Below are 27339 nucleotides of genomic sequence, written 5' to 3'. Positions count from 1 at the left end.
CAACAAGTATATACACCAATACATTCAATATTTCTCACTCCAAACCTCGAGTATGCCGAGAAAATAATTTCTCTAACTCACACAAGAGAATTTCCTCACTCAAGAAAAAAATGCACTCTTTTTTTCTATGCACTATCTTTTTATCAAAGCTGAAAAACTTTTGATTTTGGGATACAATAACCGAAGGAATTGAGCTCTATTTATAACTAATTCCCTCCTGCAACTTTTGTAAACATTCGATGTGGGATATGTGATTTAATATTATTTTATTTAATGTGGGTCTCACCCCATTAAATAAATCTCACCTAACAGGGCTGGAGTCTGACCCAGACCCGAACTAGAACCAGGTCAATAGGTTTTATTCGGAATCGTGACCGTAGGATGGTTCGAATATGGTTTACGGGTAGAAAACCTGTCGACCCATTGGGTTGGACTGGTTTGACCTGACGGGTCGACCATTTTTAATTTTTTTAATTTTAAATCAACAACCACAATCAACCGATAATGTGGCCGTTAGAGAATCAAAGATCATGATTTAGTGACCGTTCAACCCATCGGGTCGATCATTTGATAATTATTTTTATTATTGACTTTGGAATCAACAACCATGATTTTGTGGTTGTTGATGGTCAATGAATATGTTGCAAAGGGAAATGGAATTATGTCACTCGAGTTCGATCATCGAGATTTTTCTTCATTCAATGTTGACGATTATGATCTCGATTTTTGCGATGAGGAACATCAAAAAAGAAAACAAGAGGCTCATCAAACATCATAATCAAAGTCAAGAAAGTATGAGCAATTCAATAGCGCCAAAAAGTGAAACTTGAGCCGTGTCTCTTCCGACATCTGATATCTTTATCAATATTTCGAAAAGGTGACTGCTTTTCTTCGATGATTTGCAATCTAAATGCAAATATTTCAACAAGGAGGTGGCAATGAAACTTTAACGCGGCATGCCGAGAATAATAATCTGGTGAAAATTGGTATTTTTCGTTCTCAAAATCAAATTTCGACATTATCTTTTGAATCGAGTAATGATTCGCAATAAATCCGAAGCTAAATTTAGAGAAGAAAGAACTAAATTTTATGCTGTTATACAACTTTCTTTGACTGATAAATTATCTTTTAAAAATTGAATTTTTACAAGTGCAAATCTTTCTATTAGACGTATTCCACAAATTATGCACTTAAAAAATTATTCGTTGTACAAAAAAGAATTAATTAAAGAATTTGCTAGTTTAAATGATAAAGTTTCCTTGTGTTCGGATATTTGGAGTGTTGATTGACAATGTTGTTCATATACAGGTAGTACATGCAATTGGATTGATAGTTTTTGGAACACTAAAAAAAATGCTTACATAGATGTTTTAACGAACCACGCACGACACAAAATATTTCTCATGTTATATTTGTTATTTTAGAAGAATATGATCTAATTTCTTAAATTTTTCCGACTTTTTTTCATAATGCTAGTACAAATACTTTTCGTATTACTGAGCTTATTCAAATATGTAAAAGATCACTAAGTGGTAAATATTTTTTTATATCATGTGCACATGCCATATATTAAATTTGTGTGTTCAAGATGAACTAAAAAATTTAGTCACATATTCAACCAATTAGGACAGTAATTCATTAACTATGGATACATATGAAGTTAAGAAACAATGGGGTAAACTTTGTAAAATAAATGACATGAAACCTAGACAGATTGCACGAGACGTTCCAACTTTTTGGAGTTCAACATATAAATTGTTATTATCGTCATTTGAATATAAAAATTTATTATGTATATTTTTAATCAATATGTTCAAGCTCGTTATATTTGTTTATTTTCAAATCAATGGAACATATGTACCGGTATTTGTGACATTTTAAAAATTTTTAATGATGCTAGTGATAAATTATAACTGTGTTTATTATCCCACTTCTAATTTAGATTTAACACATTGTTGCGACATTGCATGTATATTTACTGAATATATTAAATCTAGCGATTATATTTTAGTTCAATGTATTTATGCTATGAAAACAAAATGAGAAAATATTTTTTTGAAATATTTTTGTTTTGAATCTTATATTTAAATTAATCGGTTTATAAGAAATGTTAATATTATATTATGATTCTTTAGACCCTACAACGAAAACTGTTCCATCTATTTCATTGGTTTTGTTTAATGTTAAAACCTATTTATATGATATTTATAATGAATATAACACCAAATATGGTGGACAAATTATGCCACATGAAACACAATCCACTACACTAGTAGTAATAATTTTAAACTTACTAAATCAAAATTTTTATTAAGGGTGCAAACAAAACGTTTATAAGGATCCTCAAGTTCCAATCAAGAACTTGAGAATTATTTTACCACTACTTTTGACTTTAGTGATACAAATGTAGAAGCTTTCAACATATTACGATGATGGATACAAAAAACACAAATATATCCAATTTTGTTTATAATAGCAAAAGAAATCCTAGCCCACCCTATTTCAACAGTTGCAGTAGAGAAAAATTTTAGTATAAGACGAAATACATTGGATGAAATACCTTCTAACTTAAGGCCAGAAATTTGGAAGCCCGATGTTTTCTCAATGATTGGTCAAAAGCCGTTAGCAGGACACAATTTACTAAAAGCGATGAAGAAGACCAAGAATAAACCGAGAGAACATCCGGGACAACGATGAGATGAAATGCGAGTGATTGAGCAAAATGGAGCTTTGAAAGAAGAACAAAACAAAAGAAGTTCTATAGTAAGTCGTGATCATATCATGTGACTGTAGAGACCAAAAAGTAGCGAAAATTATGATGATTGGAGATTAGATTTATAATGATAAATATTGATAATATCATATTTTAGGAGTCCTAATTGTTGTTTAATTCATTGAAGACTTTTGCAGAGATATATTTTTATTTAGAGATATATGTTTTTTTAATTTAGGAAATATTTGACAGAGTTTTTACAAGTGCAGTATCTTTTTTTATTAATTTATATATTTTTATTATTTAAATGTTTATTAAAAAATTATTATTTTTTAATAAAATAAAAAATTAATGGATGAACCGGATCCGACAATAACCAAGCCCAGATCCGAACCGTCGAGTTCGCAAACTGGACCGTAACTTGCCACGGGCCGGTTAAGGGTTGACATATTCTTGACCTAGACCCGTCACGTGGCCAGTTCTACTTGAACCTTTGAAGCATTCGAACTTAAGATATTCCCATACATAGAGATCCATGTAATGCTGAATTAAATATAATGATATTATACATTTAACTATAATATATAAATAATTAGAGAGTATCTTTAATTTTCAACTCTTAATTTTATTGATTCAGCCCCTTAAACCCATAAGCTTTCTTCGGTGTTTTCTCAAAATTCACATCATGCATGTAGAGTAAAACTTATTGTGTGAATATTAAATAATATTTATAATAATAGATGTCGTGCTAGAAAATTTCGACTACTAATCATATATTTTTCGAACCGATTCGAAAAATTAGTGATTTTGCTCGATTCATTCACTTTAGATATGAGCATATTTGGTAGAAAAAGTAAATATCAATGTAAATTACATAATTAATTTAAGAAATTTTTAATAAATAATTTAAGAAAATTTTATTTTAAAAATTGCTTAAATTAATTATGTAATTAAAATTTTGACATCTAATTGAACTTGTAAATTGAAGCTCTTGACCAAATATTTCAGTCGTTAAATATTTTTATTACTAATTATACCAAAATCTATAACATTTTTTCTTGAGTTTTGTTTTTAAATATATACATGTTGAAATATAATTTTTTAAATATAAAAAATAAAGTCAACATGGTATATTTTAAATTATGCTTGATATAAACAGTGTAAATAATTATTAAAAATATTAACGCATTTATCATACCTTTTTGGAAAGAAATTATTTCTCCACAGTTGCCTTTATTCATTATTCATTTCAAATAATTTGACAATTAAAATTTTACGATTAAAAATATAAAGACCTGGATTTTAAATTTGAAAAAATAAAATATCTCAATAACGAATACAATCGATATAAATTTTATCATATAGTAATAATTCAAAATATCTTACAAATTAAATCTTAAAAATGAGAAACAAATTGCTCCCATGTCAAAAACCACAAAATTTTTATTTTATTTTTAAACATGAAAGCATTATCAGTTTGAAAATTTGTTTTTAATTTTGGTATTATTCAATTAAAAACCTAAGAATATTTAAATAAATATATATATATTAAAATAGTAATATTAAATTACAAAAAGGGACAATTGGAGAAAAATCCAAATTCAGAAAATGAAATTGGTGTTCTGTCCCTATGTCAGAATTTTTTTATTTGGACTCTCTGACACATCAAAATTTTTATTGGGTAAATTAGGATTCAGGTACATCTTATAAAAAGACTTGGGTTTTAGTACATGGAGAGAGAATATTTCTTCAAAAATGCCAAATTTACCCTTACTCCCTATTTGATTTTAACTGATCCCCGCGCTCCCGAAAATGGTATCAGAGCAGGTTAATTTATTTCAAACACACACACGATTTAATTTTACAAGAGAAACTAAAATGTTTGATGAGGAGAATTTCGAAAAATTATGAATCCGAACTTAGGTTCGAGAAAAATAATTTACAAGATTTATTACAATATTTTGGAATATATACAAGTTTATCTAACTATTGTTAGATATCAGAAACAGAAAGGGACGCCTCAGCATCCTCAGGTAAATTTTCAGGTAAACTTATGATTCAGGCAAATAAGTTTCTGGAGATAGTACCAGATTCATCTAAGCTCTATTTAGATCTTAGAGAAATCCAGAAAATCATAAAAAATTATGGCAACATGCTATATTTTGTACCTCAACGAGTTGAAGAAATCCTTAAAAACCAGGAAAAAATTCTTGGAATATTAATGGATATTCAAACAAGAATTCAGAAACTAGAACAACAACCAAGTTCTAGTAAAAGAACTTCAGGAAGATGGTTACCACCCTCATTTGGTACTGAACCCTTGTTACATCAACAAGGAAAGGCCAGAGTGGTGACGAAACCTTTGACTGAAGAAGAAAATATGATCAATCTAATTAAATCTCTCTCAGAAAAGAAATTTATCTGATGACAACTTTGGAAAGGATTGGTCTGGAGGATCTACAAGAGCTTGCGGAATCTTTCGCAAATCTCAAAGTGGTAGATCTAAAGATGAACACAGCAGGAGGTGAAATACCTTCTATAACTTGGTCATCTTCTCAGGAACCACCAAGGGAAAGTGTGGGATATCAGAATGTGAACATGAGAGAATCTCAATCTGATTTCATACTAGTGGAGAATCACACCCAGCGGGAACAAGGTCAAGGAGAAATCAAATTCCCTTGCACCAAACACCCTATGGGAAGACTTTTTTAGATCCTATACATCCTTAAGGGGTTATGCTTAACCTTGACGTATTAGATTTCAAAAACAGAGAAGATTTCATAGATGATTGGACATCTGCTATGAGAATTGCAGTAGGAACACTTGATCTCAACAAAGAAGGATTCATTAAACTTCTAGAAATGAGTCTTATGAGATCAGTGAAAATTGCTTGGGACATGACTTCATTAGAAATGAAAGAGTCAGTCCTAGCCAGAGAATCTCTAAGCGAGATAGCCGGAAAAATGGCTACCCTATTTAAAGCACAATTTATAGGGGTAGACTATTTCAACAGTCAAGATATAGAGAAGAGGAAGAAATATACTCAGGCTCTGTATAGTCTTGAATTACACGATATATGTTTAGTAGATGAATATATTATGTTATTCACTAAATATCGATGAAATTCAGGAGTCGAAGAAGATATAGCCATGCAGCTTTTCTTCGTAAAAATGCCAATTCCCTGGAGAGAAATGCTCATAAGGAAATACTTACCTGAAAATCCAGATACGTTGGCAAGAAGAGCCTCTTTCCTTAAAAGAAAATTGGCAGGAATGGTGCCATATGACAGCATTACAAAAGAATTACAAACGACTAAGGGGTATTAACAAAAGAACTCCTTTGTGTTGTAAGGAAAATGATCTTCCAACAATTATTGGAAGTAAACCATAGAAGCATAAGAGGAAAGATTTTAGAACTCATCCTTATGCACGAAGTGGAAGAAGTTCTTGGAAACCAAGAACTATATGGTCTAGACAGAAAGCCTAGATCTTATAAATCTGGACAAAGAAGTGGATCATCAAGGAGTAGGATATCATCTCAAGCATCGAGTACATCTCGAAGCACAGGAAGAACACCTACGAAGAAAACTTTCAGAAGAGCCCATACTCGAGCAAATGAAAGTTTCAAGGATTATAATTGCTGGACATGTGGAGCAAGAGGTCATATCTCGACCAACTATCCAGAAAATGAAAAAGAGGTATTAAACGCTTCGATCCAACCCTGGATATTGAACAAGCAGTTTATTACCAAGATCTTATTCAGGTATACAGATTCGAGGACATTACCTCGGATGAAAGTATATATGAAGAAGAAGAGGTCTTAAGTCAGGGAGAATCTGATGGAACAGAATCGGAATCTGACTGAGGACAAGGTGTTTCGACACGAAACACATGAAGATTTTTCTGGATTCTTCAGCCAGACAACAATATCCCATAATATGGTCCAAAGGATCATGAGAGAAAATCCTAGTCTACAGAGATATCAAGGTTTCTCTGCAAGACAGGTAGAAAAGTTCTTAGGAAGTCTTGGCCTAAGAAACAGAAAGCATCATCTAATCTATAAAGTTTCTAGAAGGGAAATGGCAATCCCGATGGAACTTACAGGAAATAGAATGTAGATGCAGTTACTTCCTTCTGAAAAAATTAAGGAAGAATTACAAAAACTCAAGATAGAAGTAGCACGGACTATGTCCTGGATTCATATTGGAGCAATCCAAATTATGATGAAAGCTACTTTCAAAGAAGGAATAGATTCGCCTATTGATATTGCTATATGCGATAAAAGAATGGGGAATTTACAAGATTCAGTATTGGGAACAATCTCAGGAAATCTCTGTGCAGGAAAGATTGTAGGAGTAATCTATCCAAGGATAGCCTACAACCTAGCAGATCGAGATTTCAGCCGAGCCTTGTTATTACATCAGAATTTCAAGGAAAAGAGGTTGATGAAGAAAGGTAATAGACCATATTCAATTACTTACCAGATTTCATATGCTATATCTAATACACATCATTCTGAGTTGTTTATTAGAAATGAGTTCATTGAAATCCCTGAGATTTTTGGAAAAATTGCTCAGACAATTTATCCAGAAAGAGTTGAGTTTCTTTAATACAGGAAATATATATCCAAATACAAGACAAACCGATTCTACAAAGGAATCAAAGTCTTAGATTGGAATCAAGAAGACTATCTTTTCAGGGAGATAGAATAACGAGTTACAGGTGGGGAAAAATGCCTGTCATAGAAAACCAACAGGAGCCGAAATGTTTTTCTACAATGGGAAAACTTAGATGCCCAGAAGGGTGGAAGGAAATAGAAATGGTATTTGATATTACTAAGCAAAGGAATCAATGTCCTTGTAATTCAATATACTATTTGGAACAACCTATGATAGGAACTTACCAAGGACTGATTAATATTGGAGAATTGGAAGTTCATATTCAAGGAATTCCAGGGAAAGAATCAGATCAACTGATTCTTGGACTAGAGTTTCTCGAGGAACACAAACCTTGGAAACGTCTAGAATATGGAATGAAGTTTATGGCAGAAGATAAGATGTGGAAAATCCAATGACCACAAGTCCATTCTCCATATACATTCCAGTAGGAATGTTGTATGAACAATATAAGGCAGAATACTTTGCTGCTTATATTGATTCAGGTGCTGGAATCTGTACAGCAAAAAGAGGTGTTTTTCCAAATAATTTGGAAGAAGAGTTACCAAAGATTGCTGGAAGAGATTTTTCCTAGAAGAATCTTAATCTTATGTAAAGGGATTAAGATGACCGAAATCATGATTGGCGGTGCTGGGCAAACACCTTGGTACAAGGTTAAAACACCACCAATTTATTTTCATGATACATGAGCTGACATATTGTTAGGAAATAATTTCCTACAGATGTTCAAATCTTATACTCAAGAAAATGAGACTAGAAGATTAGTGTTCACAACACCTTGTGATCACAAAATCATAGTCCAGAGACTACGAGAGGCATTTTACAGAAAATTGCCGATCCAGTTTCGCAGCAAGCGTGGTGATTCAGGACAACTTTTGAACCCAAAAATGAAGGATTCTAGACGGTTTGGAGAAACAATGCTCCAGTTAAGAGCAGACAAAGTACTCCAACCAGAAGATATAAAATGCCTTAAGATAACTCTACAAACGAATGAAGTAGAGTTCGAATCTAAGGTATCATTAGAAGATGTCAAGAAAAGGATCAAAGAAAATTACAATGAAGATCCCTTGGCATGGTGGGACAGAAATCAACTCAAAGCGTGCCTTAAGATTAAGAAAGGAAAAGATTATGAATTTGTCCGTTGTAAGCGTATCCCAATGAATATCATTGATCAAAGGGATATGCAGATTATAATTAAGGAACATTTGGGCCTTGGTTTGATTAAAGCCGGTATGTCACCATATAGCAGTCCATGTTTTCTCGTAAGAAATCATGGTGAGATAAAACGAGGTAAACCCAGACTGGTTATTAATTATGAAAAATTAATAAGATTATGGAGTTTGATGGGTATTTTATACCTAGTAGAGAACACTTGATTAGTTGCATATGCAACACCAAGATATTCTCTAAGTTTGACTGTAAGTCCGGATTTTACCAAATTCGGATGCAGGAAGAAAGCAAGAAATTTACAGCTTTCTCCACACCTCAAGGACATTATATTTGGGAAGTATTACCAATGGGATTGGCTAATTTACCTCAGATATTTCAAAGAAAAATGGATAGTCTTTTTAAAGATTATTTTAAATTTATGTTTGTTTATATTGACGATGTTTTAATAGCATCTAGAAATATGAATGAACATGTTAAACACTTGGAGATTTTCTCTAAGGTTTGTAAAAAAAGAAGGATTGGTTTTATCTGAAAAGAAAGCAGTCATTGCAACAAGAAAGATTGAATTCCTCGGAATTGAAATCGATGAGTCATGAATAATTCTGCAAGACCACATAGTCGAAAAGGTACAGAATTTTCCAGAAAGTCTCAAAGACAAGAAACAACTTCAAAGTTTTCTAGGAGTTGTTAATTTTGCTGGAAAAGTGTTTAGTCCATTATTGAAAAAAGATGCAAGATTTATATGGACAAAAGAGCACACAGAAGGACTTGTCTATTTGAAGGAGATTTGTAAGAATCTTCCAAAAATGGTGATTCCTCAAGATGAAGACGATCTGGTATTATATACTGATGCCAGTGATCATTGGTGGGCAGCAGTTCTTACTAAGCTCACACCAGATGGAGAACAACCATGTAGATATTGCAGTGGGTTATTCTCAGATGCAGAGGCCATCAGATGGCATATCAACGAGAAAGAATTTTATGCAGTAAAAAGGGCTTTTGAAAAATGGCCATTATTTTTACTTGCAAAGAAATTTACTTTGAAAGTTGATAACACACCAGTAAAAGCTTTTTTACGGAATAGAATTGAGTCTAAACCAGAGAAGGCTAGATTATTAAGGTGGTAGGCACTATGTCAGAATTATAATTTTGATATTGTGATAATAAAATCTCATGAAAATATTCTTGCAGATTTTTTAACAAGAGATGGTCAGTGGTGATATCGATGCCATCATCAAGATGCAGAGGCATTTGAGGGAACACCTTGAAATGCTTCAAAACGAGTTTAACAAGCTAGTCGTAAACGCAGAAGTTGTGGGAAGACTACAACAAGCCGATAAGAGAGTTGTCTTTGATCGAATTACAGGATGCTTACAGGCGTATACTCAGTTATGGTCTGTAACACAAAGGCCTATCCCCCAAGGCATTGAGAAGCCATTGGTTTCTCAAATGGAGAGTTTTCGAGTACAGGAGTCTATACCTGGAGCAGGGGATTCAAATACCCCTAGCACAAGTGTTAAGTCGGGATCATCTCCAGATGAGTTGGCTGAAACAAAAATTGAGACTCCTGATCCTTATCTTGAGTCATCAAGTCAACACTTCACCTCGGGGATTGAAGAGGAAGAGATCAACCTTAGGCCTCGTACTGACAAAGGCAAATCTAAGGTTGGTACTAATGAAGTTACAATTTCTCCATTTCATGTTTACCAACAAAACTGGGAGAAATTAAAAACAAGAGTTGGCATTAACCCAGCTACCAATAGGGTTGATGTTTCAGGGAAATATCCTAGGGTATGGATGAAACCTAATTCATATCCCAAGGAGGTCAAAGCCTGGTATGAATTCGGGGCCCTTGCCTCAGTTTATACCACATCACCCAACTTTTCGGAAATCTCAGGATTACCTAAATGGATCCAGGAAGCTGTTCATGAAACTTGGGCGAATAACGATTATTTGTCCAGAGGAGATGTTTTGGAGCTATACTTTTTTCATTGCAGCACCAGAACCAGCAGGGAAAGGTTCACACGAAGCCTTTCATTTCATCAAGTTAAGGAGGCCAGATACAAATATTCAGAAATTTATCAAGGACCCTCCGACAGAAGAAACACCCCTGATTGCTTCAATTACTGAAGACGATATTTCAACCAGAAGAGCATGGGGTTTATGGATCTGTCTCACTGAGATGGACAAAGTTAAGTTCCCATTCAAGTTTTATCAAAATTCTTTGAATGGATCGTTCCTGTTAAATACAATGACAAGAAAAACTACAAGTTTTGCAGAAGAAATATTTGAAAAGAAAAGAAATCTTCTGTGGAACAGCAAGCTGCCGGCAAGTAAAGAAACTCGTCGGAAATTCTGCAATATGTCACATGTAGGAAGATGGTCAGAAAACATCTGTCGTGAATGCCAGAATCAGAAAGAACCAGAATTCGGTAAAGGTTTCAAACTGAGATCTGATCGGAAACATTTTACCGAAACAAGAACAAGCAGGGAAGGACCACCAGCACATTTTCCTCGAGGATACAAAAAGCCAAAGATTCCTCGACAAAGTTGAAAATGGGCATGTGATCATCCCACCAAGAAAAGAAGGACCACCATGTGAACAAACCATGTGAGTGAAATTCAAGGACCACCAATAAGCGGTGGAAAAAGAACAAGAACCACCAATAATAGGTGAAAAATGACAAAAGACATTGGATTCCTTATCTTTAAAGATAATGGAAATCTAATAAAAAGACAGGAAACTGGACCCAATTAAATCTATAAATAAGACCAAACGGGAACCAGTAAATCACACTAGACTTAAACCAAATTGGAAACAAAATGTATTTTTCATGCCTCAGAGTTTCCAGAAAAAGGATTAAGAAAACAAGAAAAGAGCTGAAAAATTTTAAAGAATTTCAGAAAAGGCTCGAAGAAACAGGAAGAGAGATGCAAGCTGATCTGATCCAGGTGCATATAAACTATTTATGCCGACAGATAAAAATTCAAGAAATGACTGTTTCTAGATTAATGATCTAGAAAAAGACAAATCAAGAAAGATGGAGGGACCATCTTAAGAGGACCACTCAACCACTACATGGTCCATATGCAAGCTGTAAAGGCTTATCAAGATTTGGAATCCGTGTTTCAAATCCGAAGGAGCCTTCTATAAATAAGGCATGAAGGAAGAACAATTTTCTCATTTCTTTCAAGAAAAATTTGTAATATTTTCTCTTCATGTGTTTTCAAGTTTCGGCTACTATCAGTAGCTAAACAAGTTCCTCCTCCTCTACAGGAGGTTTCAATGTATTAATAAATGTTTGTGTTTGAATAAAGAGATCTTTGCTCTTAGCCCCTCTCATGTATTATTTTAAAAATTTTATCTTATATTGTACACTCTAAGGTAGGAAACGAATTAGAGTTGTGCCAAGTACTGCTGAAGGAATCTGCGTCGGTAACCATCGATTGCGATCGCGTGGTTGGACTGTGAGGAGCAGTTCGTAAAATACGGTGGATATAACCCGATGGTACTCCTGTCAAAAAGGTATAAGATTTAATTTATTTTACGGAAGCATGATGTGCCATTATTTAAAAGAAAAATCAATTATTTGAAATAAAGGTTTAAAGGGTAGTTTTGGAATTTGGGTATCAAAACCAAATTGGATAAAAAATGGGTACTGAATCACAAGTTGCCCATTTTTATTTTACACTCCCTGATCTAATATTTACTCATTTATTTACAGATTTCCTTTATAATTTTTTTAATTGTCACCTCCTATAACCACCGTCATTGTGCTTCCTCTCTCTTCTTCTTCACCATTTTCTCGACCTTAACCAAAAACACCATCAGGAAAATCCCAAAGCACTGAATGATTCAGTCTGAATCGCTGCTGCTACACTATCACATCCTCGATCCTTCTTTTCATTCTCCTTCCTCTTTCTTTTCTTCACCACTTATCTTGGCTTTACAAAAAAACTCATCCAAAAAATTGCAGAGAAGTTTCAACAGCATATCGAAGAAGATGAATTTGAGTGATGAATGATGTAGGTGGATTTTACGTGTTTTTCATATTATGTGATAACTCATTGTGTTGCACAATTCGTTTAGATTGCATACATTCTGTGACATTCTGTCATATATTATATTTTATTGTTGCTCATGTGTCTCGTGGGTGAAAATGTAGGAGATTTGTGATTAAACTGAAGAAAATGCATCATGTGCGGGAGACCTTTGCCCGGGCGCATATTTATGTCCGCCTGGGCGCCTTCAAGGCGTGAGGAAAAAAGAAAATTTGCGAGAGACCTCCGTCCGAGCGCATACTTATGTCCGCTTGGGCGCAAAGAATGAAAAATTAAAACCAGATTTGCGCAAGCCATCCGCCCGGGTGGAAACTTATGTCCGCCCGGGCGCGTTTGATTTTTGGAAAGATTTGCTGCTGATCTTTTTCCTAAATTTTGAAAGGAAGCTGATAGAGGGGACGATTTGGGAAGATATTCAGGGACTATTCAGGAGTCAAGGAGCCTAGAGAAGGAGAAAAGCTTGGAGCAATTGCTTGGAGTTGAAGATTCGAAGCTTTCCGGGCATCGTTCTTCGCATATCTCGTCTCGTCTAGTATTCTAATCTAGTTTTTATCATTTAAACATTGTGGTGATTAATTTCACTATGAATTCGAGTAGCTAAACTACAATATTTGTTGGGATTTAAGGGGATCCTACCCCGAACTTTGATTTGATTAATTCACATGTTGGTATTGATTTATTCTTGAGTATACTACTGTTTTTATTACGATTATTAAAGCGTAGCTAACTTTAATAATAATCTTATATTGCGAGTGAGTTCGAGAGAATAACTTGTGATAGGAACGAGTAGCATAGTCCGTGGATCTGCAATTTACATATACATATGAAATTGGATACGCGCCGATAGTTATAGTCCTGTAGGGCGAAAACTAGGGGAGTTCATAGATCGATATGCGATTCACTCTTGATAAATAATTAAAGACATTTAATTATTTCACTGAGTAGAATTAGTTTGACATAGCTTGAGAAGGCGTGTTCAATTGAATAGGAAATCATGTCGGAAGCGTAAATCACTATCGAACGAATTAATTAATGAACGAGGGGTAGGTGAACTGGAATTCCCAATAAATTCATTTCTCATTGAATTTTAATTAACCATTCTAGATATTATATCTCATTATTTAATTCCAGAACATTTTTATTTACATTTTTATTTGAGCATAGTAGTAATAAACAACCATTCAAATTTCGTTGCTAAAGATCTGATAACTGAAAATAATAATTGTAAAATACAGTATTCAGTGGAACGATACTCGTACTCACGTACATTATACTATTACTTGACATCGTGCACTTGTGATTAATTTTCGAGAATACAAATCATATTTTTATTAAGGATTCCACAATGCAAGTTTTGTTTGATCAAGTTTTTGGCGTCGCTGCCGGGGACTGTTAATTCACAATTTTATTTTTAGTTATTTTCTTTAGCATTGTTTTATTTTTCTTGAGCTAATACTCCATATTCTATTTCAGATATATTTTCTAGTGCATGCCAAAGTCACTCGACGTGGAGCTTGAGCAGTTTGACCCTGAGATTGAAAGAACTTTCCGCAGAAGAAGACAACAGCAGAGACTGAAGGAACTGATGGAGAGGCATGAGCACGAGCATGAGGAGGAACACCATGAAGATAGACATGCTTAGATGCCACGCCGCATACCGATGCTAGAGTATGCCCAGATTTCTTTGGATGGTGCACGCCCCAGCAGTGTGAGGCCTATTGTGCAGGGAAAACCACTTCGAAATCAAGCTAGCTATAATTCAGATGATTCAGAATATAGTCCAGTTTGAAGGATCTGCAGTAGATGACCCGAACACGCACATAGCAGATTTCCATGAAATTTGCGATACTTTTAAATTTAATGGAGTTTTTGATGATGCTATTAGGTTGCGTTTATTTCCTTTCTCCTTACGTGACAAAGCTAAAACATGGTTAAATTTTGCCTGTAGGTTCGATCACCACATGGGAGGACATGGCGAAAGTGTTTATCATTAAATACTTTCCTCCATCTAAGACCATGAAGCTGCGGGCAGACATCACCACATTTGCTCAATTCGAGCAGGAGTCTTTATATGAGGCATGGGAGCGTTTAAAGATCTATTACGAAGATGCCCTCATCACGAACTGCCACTTGGGTTAGTCGTTCAAACCTTTTACTATGACTTGCTTACTCCTAATCGTACTATGATAGATGATGCTGCTTGTGGAAATCTCTTGAGAAAAACTGCTGAGGCAGGATACGAGTTATTGGAGGAGATGGCTGCTAGCAGCTATCATCCTCAATCTGAAAGGAACAACCAGCGGAGAAGTGCAAGAGTTCACCATGTAACTAACCTTTCTGTTATTACTGCACAAATTGATGTCTTGAACAGGAAATTGGACGGCTTGAATATGGGTGGCACGACTATGTGTCTTTAAGAGATATTCTGTGATAAGTGTGGAGGTGAACACTTTGTGAAGGACTGTCAAGATGACAATCCCTTCTATGTGCAAGAAGGGGCACCAGTGAATCAAGTGGGAGTCCAAAACCGTCCAAGGAATGATCCGTATTCGAACACATATAATCTTTGATGGAGGCAACATCCCAACTTCTCATGGGGTGGTCAAAACAGTCAGAATCGACCACAAGGATGACAAACATATGGGAAACAATCGATGTACAGATCTGACCCTCCTAGAGAAGAAAAGTCTAATTTGGAGCAAATGATGTCTAAGTTTATCTCGTCCACTGAAACTAGACTCTAAAACCAAGATGCATCGATAAAAAGGCTAGAGAATCAGATTGGACAGTTAGCTAAGATGATATCAAGTAGAGAACCGGGAACCTTGCCAAGTAACACAGAGAACAATCCAAAAGAGCAAGTGAAGGCCATCGAGTTGAAGAGTGGGAAAGTCTAACACTACACCAGCACCCACTGCACAATCAAAAATTGTTATACCTCCTCCCTTCCCTGCAGCATTGAAAAAAGCAAAATTTGATGCGCAATTCGGTAAGTTTCTTGAGGTATTTAAAAAATTTCATATCAATATTCCTTTTGCCAATGATTTGATGCAAATGCCTAGTTATGCTAAATTTTTGAAGGACATCTTAGCAAACAAAAGAAAATTGGAGGATCACATGACGGTGAATCTAACTGAAAATTGCTCTGCTTTGGTGCAAAACAAGATCCCACCAAAACTTAAGGATCCAGGGATTTTTTCTATTCCTTGCATGATTGGTGATGTTGTTTTTCATAAAGCCTTATGTGATCTTGGTGCGAGTATTAATATTATACCTTTGTCTGTATTTAGGAAACTTGGATTGGGAGAAACCTAAGCCAACGAGGATTTATTTACAGCTAGCAGACAGATCTGTCAAGTATCCACGGAGAGTGATTGAGGATGTGCTAGTGAAAGTGGACAAATTCAATTTTTCTGCAGATTTCGTGGTGCTCCACATGGAGGAGGATATGGAGATGCCTTTGATTTTGGAGAAACTGTTCCTTGCAACTGGCAAGGCTCTAATTGATGTGCAGGAAGAGAAGTTGAGATTGAGAGTAGGAGAAGAGGAGATTACTTTTGACGTTTTTAATGCACTTAAGCACACATGCACTGCATTCTGACAGTTTTTATAGAATTGATGCTTTTGATTCTCTTGTGTCTAACTATGTACAGGATGCTCTTAGGGACCCTTTGGAAGCCACTCTCACTACTGAATTAAGAGAAGACGAATTGGATGCAGAGAAAACCAAAATAGTGGCATACCTCAATGCCAACCAGCCATGGAAAAGGCCAATAAGGATGAGATTAGAGGACTTGGGGGATCGAAGAGACTTGACCCCTCAGAAGTCAAGCCTAGAGAAGCCACCAACTCTGGAGCTCAAGTCATTACCTCCACATCTGAAATACATCTATCTAGGTGAGAATAATAAACTTCATGTGATTATTTCTTTTTCTTTGACAGATATGATGGAGGACAAACTGCTGAAAGTCTTGAAAGCGCACAAGAGTGCATTGCATGGAAAGTGGCGGATATCAAAGGGATCAATCCATCAGTCTGCATGCACAAGATATTGATGGAAGACAAGTACTCACCTCTTGTGCAACCTCAGAGAAGACTGAATCCAAAGATGCAAGAGGTAGTAAAAGTAGAAACTATCAAACTCCTTGATGCATGTATTATCTATCCTATATCTGATAGTGCATGGGTAAGTCATGTTCAATGTGTGGCGAAAATGGTGGGATTACTGTTATCACAAATAAACTAAATGAATTAATATCCACTAGGACAGTTACGGGATGGCGTGTGTGCATTGATTATATGAAATTAAATGATGCTACCCGTAAAGATCACTTTCCACTGCCTTTCATTGATCAAATGCTTGAGAGGTTAGCGGGTCATGAGTTTTATTGTTTTTCGGATGGGTATTCGGGGTATAACCAAATCACGATTGCGCCCGATGACCAAGAGAAAACCACTTTCACTTGTCATTATGGCATTTTTGCTTTTAGACGGATGCCATTTGGTTTGTGTAATGCCCCTGCCACTTTTCAGCAATGCATGACCGCTATATTTCATGACATGATAGAAACTTTCGTTGAGATATTTATGGATGACTTCTCGATTTTTGGCTCTTCTTTTGATGACTGTTTGCAGAATTTGAAGGTGGTGTTGATGAGATGCGATGAGACAAATTTAGTGCTGAATTTGGAAAAATGTCACTTTATGGTACAAGAAGGTATAGTATTGGGGCACAAAATATCAGAGCATGGAATAGAGGTGGATAAGGCAAAATTCAAAGTTATAAAGAATTTACCACCTCCGACATCCATAAAGGGAGTTAGAAATTTTCTAGGCCACGCCGGTTTTTATCGGCGTTTTATTAAAGATTTTTCAAAAATTGCCAAACCTCATCTTATTTACTTATGAAAGATGTGCCGTTTGATTTTAACTCTTACTGTCTGCAGGTATACGAGGATTTAAAGGAGCGCTTGGTGACGGCTCCTGTCTTGGTGGCACCAGATTGAGATCTACTCTTCGAGGTCATGTGCGATGCCAGTGATACTGCGGTTGGTGTTGTTCTTGGCCAAAGGCGGAACAAGGTATTTCACACTATATACTATGCAAGTAAGACTCTAGATGAAGCACAATTAAATTATGCCACCACTGAAAAAAAATTACTTGCTGTAGTATTTGCACTTGACAAGTTCAATTCATACCTTGTTTTGTCGAAAGTAATTGTGTTTACTGACTACTCTGCCCTTAAATATCTGCTTGCTAAGAAAGAGGCCAAACCGCGATTTCTTAGGCGGATATTACTTCTCCAAGAGTTTGACCTCGAAATAAAAGATAAAAAAGGTGTAGAAAATGTGGTCACTGATCATCTTTCTAGGCTAGAGCATGTTAGTAAAAATTGTGAAAATGATGAGATAGATGATTGGTTTCCGGATGAACAGCTGCTAGCAGTGAAAAATTGTCCCTAGTTTGCAAAATTTGCGAATTTTCTTGTTACAGGCTCACTCCCACCAAATTTAACATTTCACCAAAGAAAGAAATTCTTTTCGGACGTGAAATATTATTTTTGGGAAGAACCCTTCTTGTTCAAAATATGTTCAGATTCTATGATCAGAAGGTGTGTTGCAGAGGAAGAGTTTGGTCAAATTCTCAACCATTGCCATGACCGTGAGGTAGGTGGTCATTTTGGACTAACAAGAACGACATCTAAGGTACTTGAATGTGGCTTTTATTGGCCAACCCTCTTTAAATATGCTCGTTCTTATGTGCTAGCCTATGATAAATGCCAACAGCCAGGTAACATCTCTAACCGTCAAGAAATGTCATTAAATAATATCGTTGAGTGTGAGGTTTTTGATGTGTGGGGGATAGACTTCATGTGATCGTTTCCCAGTTCGTTCACGAAAAAATATATCTTGGTTGCGGTTGATTATGTGTCTAAGTGGGTAAAGGCAGAAGCATATGCCAGCTAATGATGCTCAAGTGGTCCTGAAATTTCTAAAGAAAAATATTTTTAACAGGTTTGGGACACCACGAGAAATCATTAGTGATGGTGGCACCCATTTCTGCAACAAAATATTTGAAAAACTTGTGAGTAAATACGGTGTCACACATAAGATCTCTACCCCCTATCACCCCCAGACGAGTGGTAAAGTGGAAGTGTCGAACCGAGAGATCAAGCGGATTTTGGAAAAAGTGGTAGATGTCATTCGGAAAGACTGGTCAGTGAGGTTAGATGATGCTCTTTGGGCATATAGGACTGCTTTCAAAACACCTATAGGCACTACACCATATAGATTATTGTTTGGTAAAGCATGTCATATACCTGTAGAGTTAGAGCATCGGGCATATTGGGAAACAAAAGTTTTTAACTTTACTGATACAGGTGAATGACGTCTGCTTCAATTGGATCAGTTAAAGGAATTCCGAAATATGGCATATGATCTCGCACTGTCATACAAGGAAAAGACAAAGAGGGCTCATGACAGGCGAATCATCGAAAGGTAATTCAAAGAAGGCGAAAATGTCCTACTCTACAACTCCTGGTTTCGACTGTTTCTCGAAAAATTGAAGTCGCGATGGTCTGGGCCATTCGTGATTTCTAAAGTTTACCCATCGGGAGCTGTAGAACTGTAAGATGGAAAAGATGGGACATTTACGGTCAATACCCAGTGATTGAAGCACTACATGGGTGGCACAATTGAGCCATAACTTGGAATCACCCGGTTCCAGGACAATCTGAACTGAAACTGAATATACAGTCCAGCTCTCGACTATAAATTGAGAACTACCTCTCTTCCCTACATAATTCGATTTTACTGCTTTAGTTTATTTATTAAGTTAAAAAAAATATTTTGGGGCTGCGCACGAGGTCCAACCGGACGGAAAATTATGTCTGCCCGGGCGTGCAACTTTTACAAAAAAAAATAAAATTTTAAAACGCCGTAGAGCTTCTGCCCGGGTGCACATTTACATCCGCCCGGGCGCGCCTCTTTTCAATTTTTTTTTTCTGAAAGCCGCAAGTCATCTGCCCGGGCGGGTCGCGGAAGTTTTACAACTACAGACTTTTTTCTTTCTCTTCCCCCATTTGAAACCTAGCCTCTTCCCTTTCAATTTTCACCCATTCTCTCTCAATCTCGCTCAAATCACTTATTTTGTGCCAATTGCAGGTAAAATCTTGTGTCACCACCTTCACCAAGCATCAAGAAGTGATTTTTCCGGCATCCAATGAATTTTTCCGGCCACCACTGAAGAATTTGGCCGCCACTAAAGAATTTCCGGCGAGGCATTCTTCCGAAAACCCACCTTCCGCTCCGGGCTTCTTGTTCTTCACAAAAAATCCACGATGCCGCCTAAAAAAGCTCGGGTAAGTCATGATGCTTCTTCATCTTCATCGAGTATTTCCCACTTATTTGTGAATGATGCCGCTAGAGAACGCTTTGAAAATGCGAAAATACATCGTGCTCCAATTCAAGAGCGTGGGTTCCAACTTGTGGTCCAAATTGGTATTATTAATCAGATTACTAATCGAGGATGGACCAAATTTTGTGCCCAACCGCAAGCCGCGGTGGCACCGGTGGTGAGGGAATTCTATGCAAATGCGGCTGAGCGGAGCGATAATAAAGCATATGTGAGAGGAAAGCTGGTGGATTTTATTTATGTGGAGATTAATAGGGTGCTTGAGACACCGGCTGTGGATGATTTGGTGTATATGGCTTGGGCAGCAAACCCCGACTTAGACTTGATGATGCGCAGAATCTGCTATCCGGGGTCTCCGTGGAAGACACCTGGATCGCACACTTGTTTCGCCGAGAAATATTTGTTAGTCCCGGTTGCGATGTGGTATGCATTTTTGTCCACAAGATTGATGCCAGTCGGGCACACTAGCGAAGTACAGAGGGAGAGGGGGCTGTTGCTTTACGCAGCTGATAACCCATATGCCAATCAATGTGTGGAAAATTATTCATTCACAGATCCAGCTGAGTATCCACAATCCGAATGTGGCATTATTCTTTCCCCACATTATCACCGAGCTGTGTGCGGGCGCTGGGGTCGTTTTCCTAGGATGATGATGAATGGTTGCCACCGACCAAGGCCCTTGATGAAGCTAGCTGGCTATAGAAGACTGCGGTACGGCGGAAGGCCTTTCCTCAGTTTGGCCCTATATGGGACGGCTTGACTTTTGATCCACTGCCACAGTAGCCCCCACCACCGGCCCCCCGACCTCGACGTCGCCTTCTTCAGGACCGGATGGATGAATTTGCTGCATTCGCTGACCATCAGTTACAGTGGCAGGCTGTGAGTCAGACATATCAGACCGCTACTGATGCCATGCTGCGTCTGTCCCTGAGCCACAATGGTATTGACCGGCCCTTCTGCCACCACCTATGCCAGCTTTCCCGCCGCCGTTTCAGTTTCACTATGCCGATGCACCAGAGCCGGAAGCTGGCGTCATTCTCCCCGGAGGAGCACGAGGAGGATGATCATTTATAGGGGAGTATTTTCTGTCCCTTCTTTTATTTCTTGCATTTCGTTTAGATCATTTTATTTATTTTTGTTTGTGTTACATGCTTAGGTTATATTGCATCCATTTTGTTTTGCACTATCTGTCTCTTTTTCTATCGTCTGTTGCATTGGGGACACTGCTCGACTTTAGTATTGGGGTGGATGGGTGTTATTTTGTGTGTTCATTTTTTGTGCTTTGTTTGTTTCATTTGTTGGCATTTATTTTTTGTGTGTTCATTTTTAGTGCTTTGTTGGTTTCATTTGTTGGCATTTATTTTTAGTCGTTTTTCATTGGTATGTGTGTTAGCCGACAATGTTCGAAGTAGTACTTGTTAGCCAAGGATGATTAAGAGGTGATGAGACATGCCCTGTCTGTCGTGTACTAGCATTTCTTTAGCACACACTGTGGTAGAGACATGAAGTTTTATTTAAAACATTGAATTTTCTTTGCACGAATGTTAGAACTAGAAGCATGAATGATAAGATGGTGAAAATTTAAAACCAAAGTGGGGAACGAAGATGTTTGAAGGTGTGAATTGAGCTTGACTATATTCTCTTGAATCGAAGTATCTATCAGCAGCGTTAAAAAAGAGAACGATGTAGATGTAAGGTGTGGGGGAGCCGAATAAAGGAATGAAATCCTATTCCTGGCTAAAGTTAGAGATGTAAGGTGCTGGGGAGCCGGATAAAGGAATGAAATCCTATTCCTGGCTAAAAATATAAAACACATGGATTTGAATATGAAATGAATGGTTTTAACACAGTTCTTTTATAACTGGGGGGTGGATGAGTGTTGTTTTGTGTGTTCATTTTTGGTGCTTTGTTGGTTTCATTTGTTGGCATTTATTTTTTGTGTGTTCATTTTTGGTGCTTTGTTGGTTTCATTTGTTGGCATTTATTTTTAGTTGTTTTGCATTGTTGTATGTGTCAGCTGACAGTGTTCGAAGTAGTACTTGTTAGCCAAGGATGATTAAGAGGTGATGATACATGCCTTTTCTGTCATGTACTCGCATTTTTTTAGCACACACTGTGGTAGAGACATGAAGTTTTATTTAAAACATTGAATTCTCTTTGCACGAATGTTAGAACTAGAAGCATGCATGATAAGATGGTGAAAATATAAAACCAAAGTGGGGAACGAAGATGTTTGAAGGTGTGAATTGAGCTTGACTATATTCTCTTGAATCGAGGTATCTATCAGCAGCGTTAAAAAAGAGAACGATGGAGATGTAAGGTGTGGGGGAGCCGAATAAAGGAATGAAATCCTATTCCTGGCTAAAGTTGGAGATGTAAGGTGCTGGGGAGCCGAATAAAGGAATGAAATCCTATTCCTGGCTAAAAATGTAAAACACATGGATTTGAATATGAAATGAATGGTTTTAACACAGTCCTTTTATTACTGTATTCCAATTCAGTATAAAAAAAAAAGCTGCTGGTGATCACTGAGTGCAGAGGAATAGAGGAGAGTAAGATTTACACTAACATGCTGATTTAAATCTCTGACAATGGTTGAGAATGGATCCCTCTGTCATTTATGATGCTAGGACTAACGACACACACATACACGTTCAGGTTTTATTTGAAACAATGTCTAGACCAAGGAAAGTGCGAAGAGTTGTGCTTTTACATTGATCGACAAGAGAATATGTTGAGTTTCGCTGAGGCACATTGATGACTGTGAATTCACTGTCAAGCTACTTTGGGTCATATTCTGTAATGTTGTGTCACCTGTTTTGCTCGAGGGCGAGCAAAAGGTTAGTATTGAGGGGTTGATGTAGGTGGATTTTACGTGTTTTTCATATTATGTGATAGCTCATTGTGTTGCATATTTCGTTTAGATTGCATACATTGTGTGACATTTTTGCATATATTATGTTTTATTGTTGCTCATGTGTCTGGTGGGAGAAAATGCAGGAGATTTGTGATTAAACTGAAGAAAATGCATCATGTGCGAGAGACCTCCGCCCGGACGCATATTTATGTCCGCCTGGGCGCCTGCAAGGCATGAGGAAAAAAGAAAATTTGCGAGAGACCTCATCCCGAGCGCAAAGAATGAAAAATTAAAACCAGATTTGCGCAAGCCATCCGCCCGGGCGCGTTTGATCTTTGGAAAGATTTGCTGCCGATCTTTTTCCTAAATTTTGAAAGGAGGCTGATAGAGGGGACGATTTGGGAAGATATTCAGGGGCTATTCAGCAGCCAAGAAGCCTAGAGAAGGAGAAAATCTTGGAGCAATTGCTTGGAGTTGAAGATTCGAAGTTTTCCGGGCATCGTTCTTCGCAGATCTCATCTCGTTTAGTATTTCTAATCTAGTTTTTATCAATTAAACATTGTGTTGATTATTTTCACTATGAATTCAAGTAGCTAAACTACAATATTTGTTGGGATTTAAGAGGATCCTACTCCGAACTTTGATTTGATTAATTCATAATTCACATGTTGATGTTGATTTATTCTTGAGTATACTACTGTTTTTATTACGATTATTAAAGCGTGGCTAACTTTAATAATAATCTTATATTGCGAGTGAGTTCGAGAGAATAACTTGTGATAGGAACGAGTAGCATAGTCCGTGGATCTACAATTTACATATACATATGAAATTGGATACGCGTCGATAGTCATAATCCAGTAGGACGAAAACTAGGGGAGTTCATAGATCGATATGCGATTCACTCTTGATAAATAATTAAAAACATTTAATTACTTCACTGAGTAGAAATAGTTTTACATAGCTTGAGAAGGCGTGTTCAATTGAATAGGAAATCCTGTCGGAAGCGTAAATCACTATCAAACGAATTAATTAATGAACGATGGGTAGGTGAACTGGAATTCCCAACAAATTCATTTCTCATTGAATTTTAATTAACCATTCTAGATATTATATCTCATTATTTAATTCCTGAACATTTTTATTTGAGCATAGTAGTAATAAACAATCATTCAAATTTTGTTGCTAAAGATCTGACAACTGAAAATAATAATTGTAAAATACAGTATTCAATGGAACGATACTCGTACTCACATACATTATACTATTACTTGACATCGTGCACTTGCGATTAATTTTCGAGCATACAAAATCATATTTTTATTAATGATCAATGAACAACCATCAGCGATGAATTTCCCCTGTTCCTCGGCAAGGTTTGGTTTTTCAGTCCACATATTTACTCTCGTTTGGCTTCATTCTCATTTTCCGTCTGCCCATCTCTCCATCTCTAATGGGAAACAAACCTCAAGTCCCTAATCATCGAAGCCACTAACCATTAGAAACCATTGACAAAGACACGATTTTTAGTGATCATAAGTGACGAAGAAACAAAAAAAAATGATTAATTTAGTCACCTTGGAAAAATGGTAAGTTTTCCTCTTCTTCAGCAATATACGATTTTTAGAGTATGTTTTCTGGATAATTTTCTTTCCTAATAATTGTTATTATCAACATTTGAATATTTGCAAAAAGTTTGACTAATACAGTCTCCTTTTTTTTTTTTTTTTTTGCTCTTTAGTTTAGTGTATGAATGGTACCATGAATTTTATCTATGAAACAAAAAGCACTACATATGTTATTATTGACACAAAATACTAATTCGGGAATAAAATATCGTAAATTCAGTATAATATGTCCACATTTGGCACATAACTTGGATATTTGAGCATAAATGTTTTGGTGCCTAATTCTAATTGTGCTTATTGTGAATCTTGATCTTGTGTATGTTATTGTGAATTTTGATCTTGTATGTTATATAACAAATTGTAAACAACATATACTTCACTTTTTTTATTTGTGTCAAAATTAACATATTTTATGTCAAAAATTTACGTGCTAGTGCTTTGAGGTAATTAGTAGATAAAAAACATTCTAAAAAGTAGTTTCCTATACATTACTCATTGACAAGACATATGAGTTTGGGTCAATACGATGGTGGTTTTTCTTGGAGTTTTTGGGTCAAGACGATGATGGTTTCCCTAAGAATTTATGCTTATATTCTCACGTTATATACCAAAATCGCAAAAAAATTATACTGCAATTGTTTTAATTTGTGTCGCAATTAACATATTTTACGTCAAGAATTTAGTTGCTAGTATCTTGTGTTTAGTAGATAAAAAATATGATAAGGAGTAGTTTTCTTAAATCTTACTCATTGATAAGACATATAATTTTTGGCCAAGACGATGGTGATTTTCCTCGGAATTTATGCATATAATCTCACGTTATGTACCAAATTGCAAACAAATTACACTGCAATTTTTTAATTTGTGCCGCAAGTAACCTATGTTATACCGAAAATTTAGTTGCTAGTATATTGTGTTTAGTAGATAAAAAACATGATAAGAAGCAGTTTTCTTAAACCTTACTCATTGATAAGACATATAAGTTTGGGTCAAGACGGTGATGAGTTCTCTAAGAATTTATGCCTATATTCTCACGTTTTGTACGAAATTGCAAACAAATTATACTGCAGTTGTTTTAATTTGTGTCGCCATTAACTTAGTTATTCTAAGAATTTAGTTGCAAGTGTCTTGTGTTTAATAGATAAAAAACATGATAAGAAGTAGTTTTCTTAAACTTTATTCATTGATAAGACATAAAAGTTTGGTCAAGACGATGTTGATTTCTCTTGAAATTTATGCCTATATTATCACATTATGACAAATTATACTTCAATTGTTTTACTTTGTGTCGCAAATTAAACTATTTTATGTTAAGAATTTAGTTTATAGTGTCTTTTGTTTAGTTAAAAAAAACATGATAAATAGTTTTCTTAAACATTACTAATTGATAAGACATATAAGTTTGGATCAAGACAATGGTGGTGTCCCTCGGAGTTTATGCCTATATTATTCTCATGTTATGTACCAAATTGCAAACAAATTATACTGCAATTGTTTTAATTTGTGCCCCAAATTAAGCTATTTTATGCTAAGAATTAGTTGTTAGTGCCTTTTGTTTAGTAAAAAAAAGTGATAAGAAGTAGTTTTCTTAAACATTACTAATTGATAAGACATATAAGTTTGATCAAGACAATTGTGATTTTCCTCGGAATTTATGCCTATATTTACACATTATGTACCAAGTTGCAAACAAATTATACTGAAATTGTTTTAATTTGTGCCTAAATTAACCCATTTTATGCCAATAATTTAATTGTCAGTGTCTTGTATTTAGTAGATAAAAACACGATAAGTAGTTTTCATAAACCTTACTCATTGATATGACATAAAATTTTGAGTCAAGATGATGGTGGTTTCTCTTAGGGTTTATGTCTATATTCTAATGTTATGTACCAAATTGCAAACTAATTGAACTACTATTGTTTTAATTTGTGTCAGAATTAATCTATTTCATGCCAAGAATTTAGTTGATGGTGTCTTGTTTTTAGTAGATAAAAAACATGATGAGAAGTAGTTTTCCTACACTTTAATCATTGATAAGACATATAAGTTTGAATCAAAATGATGATGTGTTATCTTAGAATTTATGCTCATATTCTCATGTTATGTACCAAATTTCAAAAAAATTATATTGTAATTATTTTAATTTGTGCCAAAATTAACCTATTTTATGCTAAGAATTTAGTTGCTAATGTCTTGTGTTTAGTAGATAAAAAATATGATAAGTAGTTTTGGCAAACCTTACTCATTGGTAAGATATATAAGTTTGGGTCAAGATGATGATGGTTTCTTTCGGAATTTATGCTCATATTCACATGTTATGTACCAAATTGCAAAGAAATTATACAGTAATTAATTTAATTTGTGCCGAAGTTAACCTATTTTATGCTAAGAATTTAGTTGTTAGTGTCTTGTGTTTAGTAGATAAAAAATATGATAAGAAGTAGTTTTCACAAACCTTACTCATTGTTAAGACAAATAAGTTTGGTTCAAGATGATGATGGTTTATCTCGGAATTTATGCCTATTTTCTCATGTTATGTACCAAGTTGTAAATAAAGTATACTGCAATTGTTTTAATTTGTGCCGAAATTAACCTATTTTGTGTAAAGAATTTAGTTACTAGATTTTTGTGTTTAGTTGATAAAAAATATGATAAGAAGTAGTTTTCTGTAGTTTTCCGTAACTTACTCATTGGTAAGATGTATATGTTTGGGTCACGATGTTGTTGGTTTCTCTAGGAATTTATGCTTATTTTCTCATGTTATGTACCAAGTTGCAAATAAATTATACTGCAATTATTTTAATTTTGGCCGAAATTA

At 35.6% G+C, this 27339-nt stretch overlaps 1 non-coding gene across 1 annotated transcript; it reads right to left on the bottom strand.

The window, feature by feature from the left end:
• Positions 1–14640: 14640 nt before the first annotated feature.
• LOC142530256 (small nucleolar RNA R71) lies at positions 14641–14745 on the bottom strand. Its single transcript, XR_012816096.1, has one exon. It is a non-coding gene; the product is annotated as a small nucleolar RNA R71 (small nucleolar RNA).
• Positions 14746–27339: the final 12594 nt, after the last annotated feature.

The sequence above is a fragment of the Primulina tabacum genome, chromosome 16 (assembly GCF_025594145.1).
Source record: "Primulina tabacum isolate GXHZ01 chromosome 16, ASM2559414v2, whole genome shotgun sequence".
NCBI lineage: Eukaryota > Viridiplantae > Streptophyta > Magnoliopsida > Lamiales > Gesneriaceae > Primulina > Primulina tabacum.
Note: the sequence above shows the minus strand (reverse complement) of the source record. Positions and strands in the feature narration are given on the sequence as shown.